The following is a 13,710-nucleotide window of genomic DNA, read 5'->3' on the forward strand; positions in this document are numbered from 1 at the left end:
CACCACATCCATAAACCTTCTCTTAGGCCTTCCTCTGTTCCTCTTGCCTGGCAGCTCCATCCTTAACACCCTTCTCAGGATGAGACCAGAAGCGAGGTAGTTCCGTGGTCTTCTTTATTGCGCAACATGGAGGTGGATATGGGAGCGTTACATCCAGTAGGAACGTGTAATTCTTGCGTCTTTCTGTAGATAAAAGGAGAAAAACGCATTATTGCTCTGTTTCAGTTCCCCATCTTTCGTTCTTTCGTACCCCATCGAGCCCTTTGACTGTCCCCTTTTCGTGCATGTGTGACAACATGCAGCCCAAACCGTGGTCAAAAATCAATATCCATAAGAACCACAAATTCAAGGGACGAGTCTTCTTCTTCTTCTTCTTCTCTTGGCTGCTCCCGTTAGGGGTTGCCGCAGCGGATCATCTTCTTCCATATCTTTCTATCCTCTTCATCTTGTTCTGTTACACCCATCACCTGCATGTCCTCTCTCACCACATCCATAAACCTTCTCTTAGGCCTTCCTCTGTTCCTCTTCCCTGAGCAGCTCCATCCTTAGCACCCTAATCCCAATATACCCAGCATCTCTCCAATGCACATGTCCAAACCAATGCAATCTCACCTCTCTGGCTTTGTCTCCCAACCATCCAATTTGAGCTGACCCTCTAATGTCCTCATTTCTAATCCTGTCCATCCTCATCACATCCAATGCAAATCTTAACTCTTAAACCACGGGAACCAGCTATGGTTGGTTCCCAATGTAATTTCCCAGCACACTGGAGCCGAGTGTATTTGGCAATATACATTCATTGAACGCGGCAACTGGCTAAAGTCGGTTTCCAGTGCAATTTGCAAGCACGCCAAAGCTGAGTATATTTGGTGACATACATACGGCAATGTACATTCATTGAAATCCGCAACTGGCTAAAGTTGTTTCTGACTATACTTCCTTAGAAGGCTGGCATACTTCAACATCTGCAATAAGATGCTGCAGATGTTCTATCAGACGGTTGTGGCGAGCGCCCTCTTCTACGCGGGGGAGGCAGCATAAAGAAGAGTGACGCCTCACACCTGGACAAACTGGTGAGGAAGGCAGGCTCTATTGTAGGCACGGAGCTGGACAGTTTGACATCTGTGGCAGAGCGACGGGCGCTGAGCAGACTCCTGTCAATCATGGAGAATCCACTGCATCCACTGAACAGGATCATCTCCAGACAGAGGAGCAGCTTCAGCGACAGACTGCTGTCACTGTCCTGCTCCACTGACAGACTGAGGAGATCATTCCTCCCTCACACTATGCGACTCTTAATAAAGTATCTATCTATCTATCTATCTATCTATCTATCTATCTATCTATCTATCTATCTATCTATCTATCTATCTATCTATCTATCTATCTATCTATCTATCTATCTATCTATCTAGTGCCATTTCCCAGCACGCCGGAGCTGAGTATATTCGGTGACGTACATTCATTGAATACCGCAACCATCTATAGTCACTTCCCAGTGCAATTTTCCAGCACGCCGGAGCTGATCAGTCCGTGCCGTACATTCGTTGAGCAGCCAGCTCATGACCACTGCCACCCCCTAGTGAATCAGCATCATTTTCCCTGGGATTCAGCCGCTGCACTAGACTAGCCTGCCGGCATCAGTGTTGGCCTCTCTGTGCTCATGTGCAGCCAGTTCAAGCATAGTTGGCACAGTCAGTGATTCACTGAATTTCATCAATGGCGTCAATTGCACATATAATAAGAGATTGTTCCAGTAGTTCTTTTTAGTGGTTCTTACAGTTCATTGGCAGTGTGTAAAATGATCAGAGTTGCAGTAATTGTGATGCTCTTTGCATGAAAAAAAAATACGTGTTCCATTAAAATTTCACTTTTTCTTTGTGAATTGTGACGTTTACTTGAAAAGTGCAGCAAAAAATGTATTTGGCATCCAGGGGTGCATTAACCCCCAAGTATGTGGCAGTTTAATGGTTAACATCTATAACTCTGCCACCTCCAGATTGGTCTCCTGCTTTCTGGTCAGTGCCACTGTCTCCATCCCATATAACATAAGAGGAGACATGATTGAAGTGTTTAAAATTGTGAAGGGAATTAGTGGAAGGAGACGGTGACTTTAAAATTAGTTCATCGAGAAAACGGAGACATAGTTGGAAACTTGTTAAGGGTAAACGTCACACAAACATTACAAAGTTTTTCTTCCCACAGAGAAATATAGACTCGTGGAATAAGTGACCATGTAGTGTGGTAGGGGCCTGCATAACTCGACTTGATGTTGTTTTAGAAGAAATAAGTGGGTAGGACTGGCGAGCTTTGATGGGCTGAATGGCCTGTTCTCACCAGACTGCTCTACTGTTCTAATGTACTTTATCAGAGAGGTGGAGAGTTGCCAATGTCACATTCCTGTCAGATTTCAGTTATGCATGGATGTGTTGGAAAATGGGAACAGAATGTTCTGGCGTTTGAAAGAATCTCCTCTGTGAATCATTGTGTAAGTACAATTGCCCTGAAGAAGCAGCAGATTCAAGCAGCAATCAATCAGTTTGGGTTTTTATAAATGTCTTGTGGCACCAGAGAAATGATATGGTTGCCTGCGGCTATCTATTGCATTAGGCTCTCCTTGTAAACTGCAAAACATCTTTCATCAAGTAGATGGGTGGAAAGAGCCGGATGGTATATGTGGCAAGGCAATTAGCATATTAATTATTAGTTAACAGATGTCTCTGGTGACTCTTTCTATGAATTCAGTAGCTGGATCGTGAGGGCATAAGGGGTCAAGAGGTCACTGGAAAGGGGTTGTTTCGAGCTTCCGATATCTTTGCAAAACAATGAAGGTTCAAGTCTTTAGAGTCCTGGTGCTTTGTGTTTTGCTAAATGATTGTGAGACATGGACGCTATCCAGTGACCTGAGGTGAAGACTGGACTTCTTCCGTACCGTGTCTCTTTAGAAACTCCTTGGGTACAATACAATACAATACAATTTATTTGTGCATGGCCCAAAATCACACAGGAAGTGCCGCAATAGGCTTTAACAGGTCCTGCCCTTTGACAGCCCCCCAGCCTTGACTCTCTAAGAAGACAAGGAAAAACTCCCAAAAAGAAAAAAAACCTTGTAGGGAGAGACCCCTTTCCAGGTAGGCTGGACATGCAGTGGGTGTCAAATAACAGAAAACAAGTAATCCTCAATACAATATAATAGCACAATAGAAATATTACAAGTACAGAGCAGAATTCAGCAATAGATGATATCACATAATAATATTTGAATTTGTTCAGAGACCTGGAGACCTTGGCCATCAAGCTGCCTCCCCCATTTGGCCATTCCACAGCTGAGTCAGCACTGGGCCAGCCAATCCGATGAAAGAACCCCTCTTCCCGACAATTCCTGTAATCCTCCGTCAGGGATGACTTTACCTGAGGCAGGCAAAACAACTTGACAGGTGGGCAGTGGCACCAAGTGCCACATTTGAGTACCGAGAAGAGAAACAGAATAGGTGAGGGTTAGTATCCAGTTATAACTATCCTGTTACTTATGTTTTAGTGCTAATGACTAACAACAGAGATGCAGTCTATACAGTTAATCAGCAGCTCTAGTCAGGGTGTGCTAAACTGAAGTAGTGAGTCTTCAGCCGGGATTTAAAAGCTGAGACTGAAGGGGCATCTCCAGTTCATCCACAAGTGTGTACTGACTCTCAAGAGACAGTCAAACAAAAAATGAAAAATGAACAGGAGAACTGTAGTCAGTAAACGGAAAAAGGCTAAACTTGGGAGTCTGTGCAAAAACAAAATAAGAAAATATCAGATCAGAAAAGAGAAAGAGCAGAGATTACATAATGAAGATGAGCAAAAGTGAAACAAGGGTTTATCAATTAAAATTAGATGTAAAAAGCCACATTTCCCCTTGGATATCTATCTATCTATCTATCTATCTATCTATCTATCTATCTATCTATCTATCTATCTATCTATCTATCTATCTATCTATCTATCTATCTATCTATCTATCTATCTATCTTTAATTTGCCCTGCCTTTTGACAGCACCCCAGCCTTTACAAGGAAAAATCACAAAAAAAAACATAAATGGAAGAAACCTTGGCAAAGGCAGTTCAAAGAGAAACCCCTTTCCAGGTAGGTTGGGCATGTAGTGAGTATCAAAAAAAGGGCTCAATACAATACACAGAACAGAAAACAAGTAATCCCCAACACAATACAATAGTGCAATAGAAATATTACAAGTAAAGTGCAGAATTCAACAGTAGATGATATCCTATAATAGGATTTGGATTTGTTCAGAGTCCTGTAGACCTCGTCCATCAACCTGCCTCCCTCTATTGGCCATTCCACAGCTGAGTCAGCACTGGGCAAGCCAGGCCAATGAAAGGACCCTTCTACCTGACGATACCTGCAATCTTCCATCAGAGATGAGTTTACCTTAGGCAGGCAAAACAACTTGGCAGGTGGGCCATGGCACCAAGTGCCACATTTGAGTACCGAGAAGAGAAACAGAATAGGTTAGGGTTAGTAACAAATTCTAACTATCATGTTACTTATGTTTTAGTGCTAATGACTAACAACAGAGATGCAGTCTGTACAGTTAATCAGCAGCTCTAGTCAGGGTGTGCTAAACTGAAGTAGTGAGTCATCAGCCGGGATTTGAAAGCTGAGACTGAAGGGGCATCTCTTATAGTAACAAGCAGACCATTCCACAGTTTAGGGGCCCTGTAACTAAAAACTTGACCTGTTATTTTATTAATCCTTGGAATCCTAAGCAGACCAGCATCTTGAGATCTTAATGCACTGCTGGTTTGACTTTATGTGGAACAAGTCATTGCTCACTGAGTCCCGAATGAGGCACATTACATGCAGTGTGAGGGAGCATCAGTTATGGCACTACGGTGATGTGGCGCAATTCCCCCGAGAGTGATCCGGCTCGCAGGATCCTTATTGTTGTTGTGAGAACCCTAACTACAAAGAGGACTATTTCATTTATGTTAGGTAGAATGCCCAGAGGGGACTGGGTGGTCTCGTTGCCTGGAACCCCTACAGATTTTATTTTTTTCTCCAGCCTTCTGGAGTTTTTTGTTTTGTTTTTTCTGTCCCCCCTGGCCATCGGACCATACTCCTTTACTATGTTAACTAATGTTGTCTTATTTAAATTTCTTATTTTGTCTGTTATTTTTCTTTTCTTCATTATGTAAAGCACTTTGAGCTACTTTTTGTATGAAAATGTGCTATATACATAAATGTTGTTGTTGTTGGGGAATCGAGCTACACTGAACCAGGCCATAACACCTGGCTGTGGCACGTACATGGAGGGTGGGACTGGAATGCATGTCTGCTTGGGGGGGTTGCCAACCGGGATCCTGAGATGTTTCGCTATGTGGTGTGTGCAGCAATGCCCTGTGCCAGTGCATGCTTCGGAACCTGATCTGACCAGAACCTACTCTGCTGGGCACTTGACCAAGACCCTTAACCTGTAATTGCTCCAGGGATGCTGTACAATGGCTGACCCTGCGCTCTGACCCCAAGGAGTATGCTAAAACTAACTACAGTAATCCCTCGCTACTTCGCGGTTCACTTTTCGCGGATTCACGACTTCGTGGATTTTATATGTAAGCATATCTAAATATATAACGCGGATTTTTCGCTGCTTCGTGGGTTTCTGCAGACAATGGGTCTTTTTACTTGCTTCCTCAGTTGGTTTGCCTAGTTGATTTCATACAAGAGATGCTACCCAATCAGAGCACGCAGTTAAGTTCCTGTGTGCTGGTGATTGGCTCAGCGACGTATTGTTGCATTAACCAGGAAGTCTCATCTCACTCATTCAGCATTAACGTGCTACTGCTGCAGGGGCCATGTCCAGGCACCAACAGAAGATGCAAATGATTGCAGAAAAGGTAAAAGTTTTGGATATGTTGAAGGAAGGGAACAGCTACACCGCTGCAGGACACCATTACAGCATCAATGAGTCCACGATTCTTTTTATTTAAAAAGGAGGAAAAGCATATAAGATCTACGGCCGCAGTGTCCTTTAACCAGGGTGCAAAACGAGTTGCAAGTGGACGTGATAAGGCACTAGTCTGGATGGAATCTGCTTTAGGAATCTTTGCAACAAGGTCGACAACGTCATGACCGCCTACAAGCTGCTACGTGTACTTCGCTATACAGTAAGTGTAAACTTATCTACTGATTTCATATTGCTTAGCAGTTGTCCCTGTTATTAATAGAGTAAATGGTGGGTTGTAAACAATACAGGGAGGGTTTAAAAAGTCCAAATACACGTTAAATAATTAAATAAATATGGTGTCCCTACTTCGCTGAAATTCAGTTATCGCGGTCAGCCTTGGAACCTATCTCCCGCGATAATTGAGGGATTACTGTAATTCCTAATACAAGAAATTGTATAAGGCGAAATCAAAGAACAAAAAAAAAAAAAAGTATGCGTCAGACCTTTTCCAAACTTTAAACTCTTCATTTGCTTCTGGTCTGGTTCCTGCCCTACTTGTTGTAAAGTTGTGTTGGGATTTGAGTTTTAACACTAGAATTACCAGTGTCTACGAAAAAACTTGTAGATCCGGCCCACCTTAAAACCGTTCTCACCTCTCCGCCAGCGTCTTTTGTCTTCTAAATGTGCCGATTAAGACGAGCAGCAAGCAACCGGCTATTCCACCGTTGCAGAACATTCACTAAGTTCTCCCAGCTCATGCCTTGTTTGATTATCTGAACTGCTGGAGTTTTAGAGTGGAAATAATAGATCGTTATTTGGAACACATGCATTTCATGTGTGTTCCGTTTCTACAGTAATCTGTGTAAACACATTGTTAAAACAGAAACTTTTTTCATATTTTAGTAATAAATGTTACAAAATGTAGGCATAAACTATAGAACGTGTGAAGCTTGATTTCCAAAGATCAAATAAACACTTTCACAAAAGGTTCAAAAACGATGCAACAGCTTCTGTGGCGTATTACTAAGATTTGGTGTCTCAGAGCGCAGCAGGCTTGTCGTGCCTGAGAGACCTGAGTTCGATTCCCCACTTGGGAGAAAGTGGTTATTTTTTGCCTTTGTTACGGTGGGCCTTATTTACAAGTTTTTTTGCGTAGACTCTGGTAATTCTAGTGTTAAACCTCAGCTTGCATTTTGTTCTGGTTTTATGCTGTAATGGACGGCCAGCAACTCAACCTGGCCGGGACACCCCTGAAATTGAAGGATGGGGGAAGGCAGCTACTTGCCGACACTACCTCCCCCAAAACGCTAGATGGCAGCTCCCCTGGAGATGTAGCGGTACCCCAGATTCCCGGAGGGCATCCTGGAACTTGGAGTTTGGTTTCTCAGCCCTTTTGGGTGCAGTGGGTGACACCAGGGAGAGCAGGGGTCAAAGGACCTGGGGACTCATCCTTTCCCTATAGCCTGGATGTACGAGGTAGTCACGAGGACGGAAGCCCCAAAGTACTTCCGGGCTGAAGAAAAAGCCAGCCACGTGTTTGGAAGGACTAAAGCACTATTTAAAGGACTGATGGGATCCCAGCAAGTGAGCCGAAGTTAGGAGGTAGAAGACAGAGCTTGCTGGGATATATGAAGAAGAAAATTGCATTGATTTATTGGTTATTTGATTGTGTTATGGTGGTTGTGGTGCGTATTTAAAGAAGAAACATATTAAAATACTTCTGAGTGCTTTTATCCTGTGTCCTGTGCATCTGTCTGTTGGGTTTAAGGGGCAACAGCGACCCCTAGCATTCACAATGCCTATCATTAATGTTTTTCTAATGTTTGATTATATTTTTCAACTAACTGGCCCAGTCCAGAGTAGATTGTGGACTATTCTTCTACTATTAACTCTAAATGCAGACGTGTCAGCTACAGTAACTGAAAGGAGTTCATCCGCCCACATTCCCTACAACGTTACTCAAGGTTATCATTCTCCTCACGCCCAATCCATACTGTTTATCCCACATGCTTATACATTTTATTGCATTTTTTCATTCCAAATTATGGTGTATACAACCAAAACTATAACCTCATTAAGGTAATGTTAAAAAGAAAAATGAGAGGAAATGCAAAGGCTGATAATGGAAGTATTAATTCCATTGGAAGTAGCTGATGGTTTGACTGCCAGGGCCTTAAACTCATATCCTGGGAGGTCAGCATGCCCTTTTATAGTTGGTAATGGAATTTGTTATTTATTTACATAATTTATTCCTGCTCTCGTTTTGCTACACTAATGAGGTCAGATTGGCAGAATGGTTAATGTACTCAAAGGAGATTAGTACTCCTGCTGTCATTCTTTATTATTCTTATATTTTTTCTAGTTATGTTCTCTTCTGTTAAGTTATAGCATCAGTTTATCTGTGGCCCTGTGCTATATGATTCTCAACAGAAGTGCAAATGTTTGTGATGTGTCATCCGTTGGAAAGCAAAATGCAGTTACTGCAGGCAACACAAATATTAATGCTGAATACCCCCCAGCGGAGTGTCACCTGTCAAACCTACAGCTTGAAATCTTCTCTTCACAGTTGAAAGTGACACTTGGTTACTCCAATCACTGTTAATCTCTTCTTGATACTCTTCTTATGAGGCGCAAAAGATTTAGAGACAGAGAGAGAAAGCTCAGCTGATGTCACAAGGATGTGCTCCGCTCTGCTTGCATTAAATAGAAGCATTGCCTTAGTTGAGAAGCACAGGAGTCTACTATTAATCAGCTTGAAACAGAGCTGCTGCTGAAGGCCTTAGTAATCCAGACATTACGTGTTCATGATTGGCCACTGGCAGTTGCCACAATGCAAATGTTTAAATTGGGACGAATTGTGATGTGATTCCACAACAAAACACATTAAATAGTTTCTGTGTGGACTGGTGAAATTTAGTGGCAATGCTACATTAGATAGATAGATAGATAGATAGATAGATAGATAGATAGATAGATAGATAGATAGATAGATAGATAGATAGATAGATAGATAGATAGATAGATAGATAGATAGATAGATAGATAGATAGATAGATAGATAGATAGATATGAAAGGCCTATGTAATAGATAGATAGATAGATAGATAGATAGATAGATAGATAGATAGATAGATAGATAGATAGATAGATAGATAGATAGATAGATAGATAGATAGATAGATAGATAGATAGATAGATAGATGTAAAAGGCACTATATAATAGATAGATAGATAGATAGATAGATAGATAGATAGATAGATAGATAGATAGATAGATAGATAGATAGATAGATAGATAGATAGATAGATAGATAGATGTAAAAGGCACTATATAATAGATAGATAGATAGATAGATAGATAGATAGATAGATAGATAGATAGATAGATAGATAGATAGATAGATAGATAGATAGATAGATAGATAGATAGATAGATAGATAGATAGATAGATAGATATGAAAGGCCTATGTAATAGATAGATAGATAGATAGATAGATAGATAGATAGATAGATAGATAGATAGATAGATAGATAGATAGATAGATAGATAGATAGATAGATAGATAGATAGATAGATAGATATGAAAGGCCTATGTAATAGATAGATAGATAGATAGATAGATAGATAGATAGATAGATAGATAGATAGATAGATAGATAGATAGATAGATAGATAGATAGATAGATAGATAGATAGATAGATATGAAAGGCACTATAAAATAGATAGATAGATAGATAGATACTTTATTAATCCCAAGGGGAAATTCACATACTCCAGCAGCAGCATACTGATACAAAAAACAATATTAAATTAAAGATTGGTAATAATGCAGGTATAAAGACAGACAATAACTTTGTATAATTTTAACGTTTACCCCCCCGGGTGGAATTGAAGAGTCGCATAGTTTTGCGGAGGAACGATCTCCTGAGTCTGTCAGTGGAGCAGGACGGTGACAGCAGTCTGTTGCTGAAGCTGCTCTTCTGTCTTGAGATGACACTGTTTAGTGGATGCAGTGGATTCTCCATGATTGACAGGAGTCTGTTCAGTGCCCGTTGCTCTGCCACAGATGTCAAACTGTCCAGCTCCATGCCAATAATAGAGCCTGCCTTCCTCACCAGTTTGTCCAGGCGTAAGGCGTCCTTCTTCTTAATGCTGCCTCCCCAGCACACCACCGCATAGAAGAGGGCGCTCGCCACAACCGTCTGATTGAACATCTGCAGCATCTTATTGCAGATGTTGAAGGACGCCATCCTTCTAAGGAAGTATAGTCGGCTCTGTCCTTTCTTACACAGAGCATCAGCATTGGCAGTCCAGTCTAATTTATCATCCAGCTGCACTCCCAGGTATTTATAGGTCTGCACCCTCTGCACACAGTCACCTCTGTTGATCACGGGGTCCATGAGGGGTCTGGGCCTCCTAAAATCCACCACCAGCTCCTTGGTTTTGCTGGTGTTCAGGTGTAGGTGGTTTGAGTCGCACCATTTAACAAAGTCCTTGATGAGGTTCCTATACTCCTCCTCCTGCCCACTCCTGATGCAGCCCACGATAGCAGTGTCGTCAGCGAACTTTTGCACGTGGCAGGACTCCGAGTTGTATTGGAAGACCGATGTATATAGGCTGAATAGGACCGGAGAAAGCACAGTCCCCTGTGGCGCTTCTGTGTTGCTGACCACAATGTCAGACATGCACTTCCCAAAGACGCACATACTGAGGTCTGTCTTTAAGATAGTCCACGATCCATGACACCAGGTATGAATCTACTCCCATCTCTGTCAGCTTGTCCCTAAGGAGCAGAGGTTGGATTGTGTTGAAGGCGCCCTGATTAATTGGCTGATTAATAGGAGGGAGATGAGTCGGAGAGAGCTCAGTTGCAGTTTGTAGTCTGTAGTAGCACTCCCTTAGTGCAGAAACATAGGAGTCTAGTACTGCTCAGCATGAAAAGGAGTTGCTTCTGAAGGCCTTTCTAATCCAGACATCTTGTGCTCATGGCTGGCCACTGGCAATTGCCACAATTCAAATATCTAAATCAGGATTGTTTGTGATGTTATTCCACAACAAAACACTTGGCGTAGTCAGCAGGATTTGCTGTGTGGACGAGTGGAACTTAGTGGCAGTGCTGGGGGCTGAGTGCATACGCAGTGCATAGAAGCACTCCCTTAGTGCAGAAACACAGGTGTCTACTATTGCTCATTTTGAAAAGGAGTTGTTTATGAGGCTCTTTTTTATCCACTGCATTGTGATTGGCCAATATCTAAATTGGGATTGTTTGTGATGTTATTTCACAACAAAACACTCGGGGTAGTCAGCAGGATTTGCAGTATGGGCATATACAATTTAGTGGCAGTGCCGCACTAATAGGTGGGGGCTGAGTGAGAGAGAGCTTAGCTGATGTCACAAAGAAGTGTTCCACTTGCAGTGTGCAGTAGCACTCCCTTATTGCAGAAACATAGGAGTCTACTGTTGCTCATCTTGAAAAGGAGTTGCTTCTGAAGGCCTTTCTAATCCAGACATCTTGTGTTCATGGCTGGCCACTGGCAGTTGCCACAATACAAATGTCTAAAATGGGATCGTTATTCAACAATAAAACACTTGGCATAGTCAGCAGGATTTGCAGTGTCGACGAGTGGAATTTAGTGGCAGTGCTGGGGCTGAGTAAGAGACGACACTCAGCTGATGTCATAAGTAAGAGCTCCACTTGCAGTGTGTAGAAGCACTCCCTTAGTGCAGAAATGTAAGTATCTACTAGTTTAAGGCATTTCATTGTAATCAACCTGTAACCTTATAATGGTGCACTGAATGGCCAAACTATTCTAAATACCATCACTGCTTTAGTGTTGTTATTCCCAGTGCACCACTCAGAGTATGTAACCCACTGTATCTGAGTGTGGAATCACACCTGTACAGCAGCTCATCGGATTAATCAGGATACAGCATCAAGCATGTGCTGCCTCATCCATGTGCACAGTCTATTTGAATTGTTCCCATAAAATATGGCAAACACTTAAGAGCCTTTTCTGTAGGGACCTCATGGTTCACGGTGCTCTAAACACACTCAATCAGTCCATAAATTGCTCCTGGTAGACCTGTTTGTACTTATAAGTACAATCACCTCACTCTAAACTTGTGATACAGTTATAATATTGCACAACCTGAGCCACTTGATAAAGCGCTTATTAACATATGATGACGACTGGCTTCTAAGTCGATTTAGATTTCCAAGACGCTATCATCTTGGAGCTCTTGATATCATTTTTAAGATGAAATGCAGTAAAGCATGTTTATTACTTTATACAGATAAGTTTTAAACTTCATTAAAATAATGTATATTGTGTAACAAGGCACTATATAAGCGCCAAACCTGACACAGATTGGACACGGGAGGCACATATAAAAATAAATAAACTTTATTTTCCTCAGCTGGGTGGCACATCTTCCCCATAATCCCCCCAGCCACAACACAGTCCCAAGCACAAACTGAAAAGACAAACACAACACTCCTTTCTCTCTTGCACCACCACTCCCCAGAACAGCAGAGAAAGTAGGGGTTAGTATGGATTACGGAGCTACCATGAATGAAAATGATAATTAATTGAATATACAGAGCATCAGGATTTAACTAAGATGAAGCTATGAGAAAGCCATGTTAAAGTAATGTGTTTTCAGCAGTGTTTTAAAGTGCCCCTCTGTATTAGCCCGGCGAATTTCTATCGGTGTGCTATTCCAGATTTTAGGTGCGTGACAGCAGAAGGCCGCCCGCCTCACCACTTCTTTTAAGTTTAGCTCTTGGAATTCTAAGCAGACCCTCATTTGAAGATCTAAGGTTATGATTTGGAGTGTAAGGTGAGAGACATTCTGAAATATAAGATGGAGTGAGATTATTTAAGGCTTTGTATACCATAAGCATTATTTAAAAGTCAATTCTAAATGACACAGGTAACCAGTGTAGTGACATCAAGACTGGCGTGATGTGCTTGGATTTTCTTTTACTAGTTAAGATTCTAGCAGCTGCATTCTGCACTCGTTGCAATCGATTGATGTCTTTTTTGGGTGGTCCTGAGAGGAGTGCGTTACAGTAATACAACCGACTGAAAATAAAAGTGTGAACTAATTTTTCAGCATATGCAATGTTATATGAAGTCTAACGTTTGCTATATTTCTTAAGTAAAAAAATGCTGTCCTAGTAATCTGATTAGGTCCTAGTAATCTGATCAGGTCAGAGTCAATAGTTACCCCTAAATTCTTTACATCCGTCTTGACTTTTAGCCTAATGGATCAAGTTTATTTGTAATACCCTTGTTATATCTATTATTGCCAATCACTAAAATTTTTGTTTTCTCTTTATTTAGCTTGAGAAAATTACTACTCATCCATTCAGAAACATTGTGTCAGTGAATCAAGAGAGTTGGGGTCGTCAGGCACTATTGATAAAGACAGTTGTGTGTCGTCAGCATAGCTGTGGTAGCTCACATTATGCCCTGAGATAATCTGACTAACGGAAGCATGTAAATCGAAAATCGAGCATGTAAATTTTGCCAATCACTAAAATTTCTGTTTTCTCCTTATTTAGTTTGAGAAAATTACTACTCATCCATTCAGAAACACAAGTAAGACATTGGGGTCAGTGAATCAAGAGAGTCAGAACCATCAAGAATTCAATCCTGTAAGCTCATGAGCACATGCGTGACGATCTCATAGGGTTCAAATACAATGTCCTGATCTTAACTTATCTTGTGCGGAGTTGGCATATTTTTCTCATTTCTGC

The sequence above is a fragment of the Erpetoichthys calabaricus genome, chromosome 1 (genome assembly GCF_900747795.2).
Source record: "Erpetoichthys calabaricus chromosome 1, fErpCal1.3, whole genome shotgun sequence".
Classification (NCBI taxonomy): domain Eukaryota; kingdom Metazoa; phylum Chordata; class Cladistia; order Polypteriformes; family Polypteridae; genus Erpetoichthys; species Erpetoichthys calabaricus.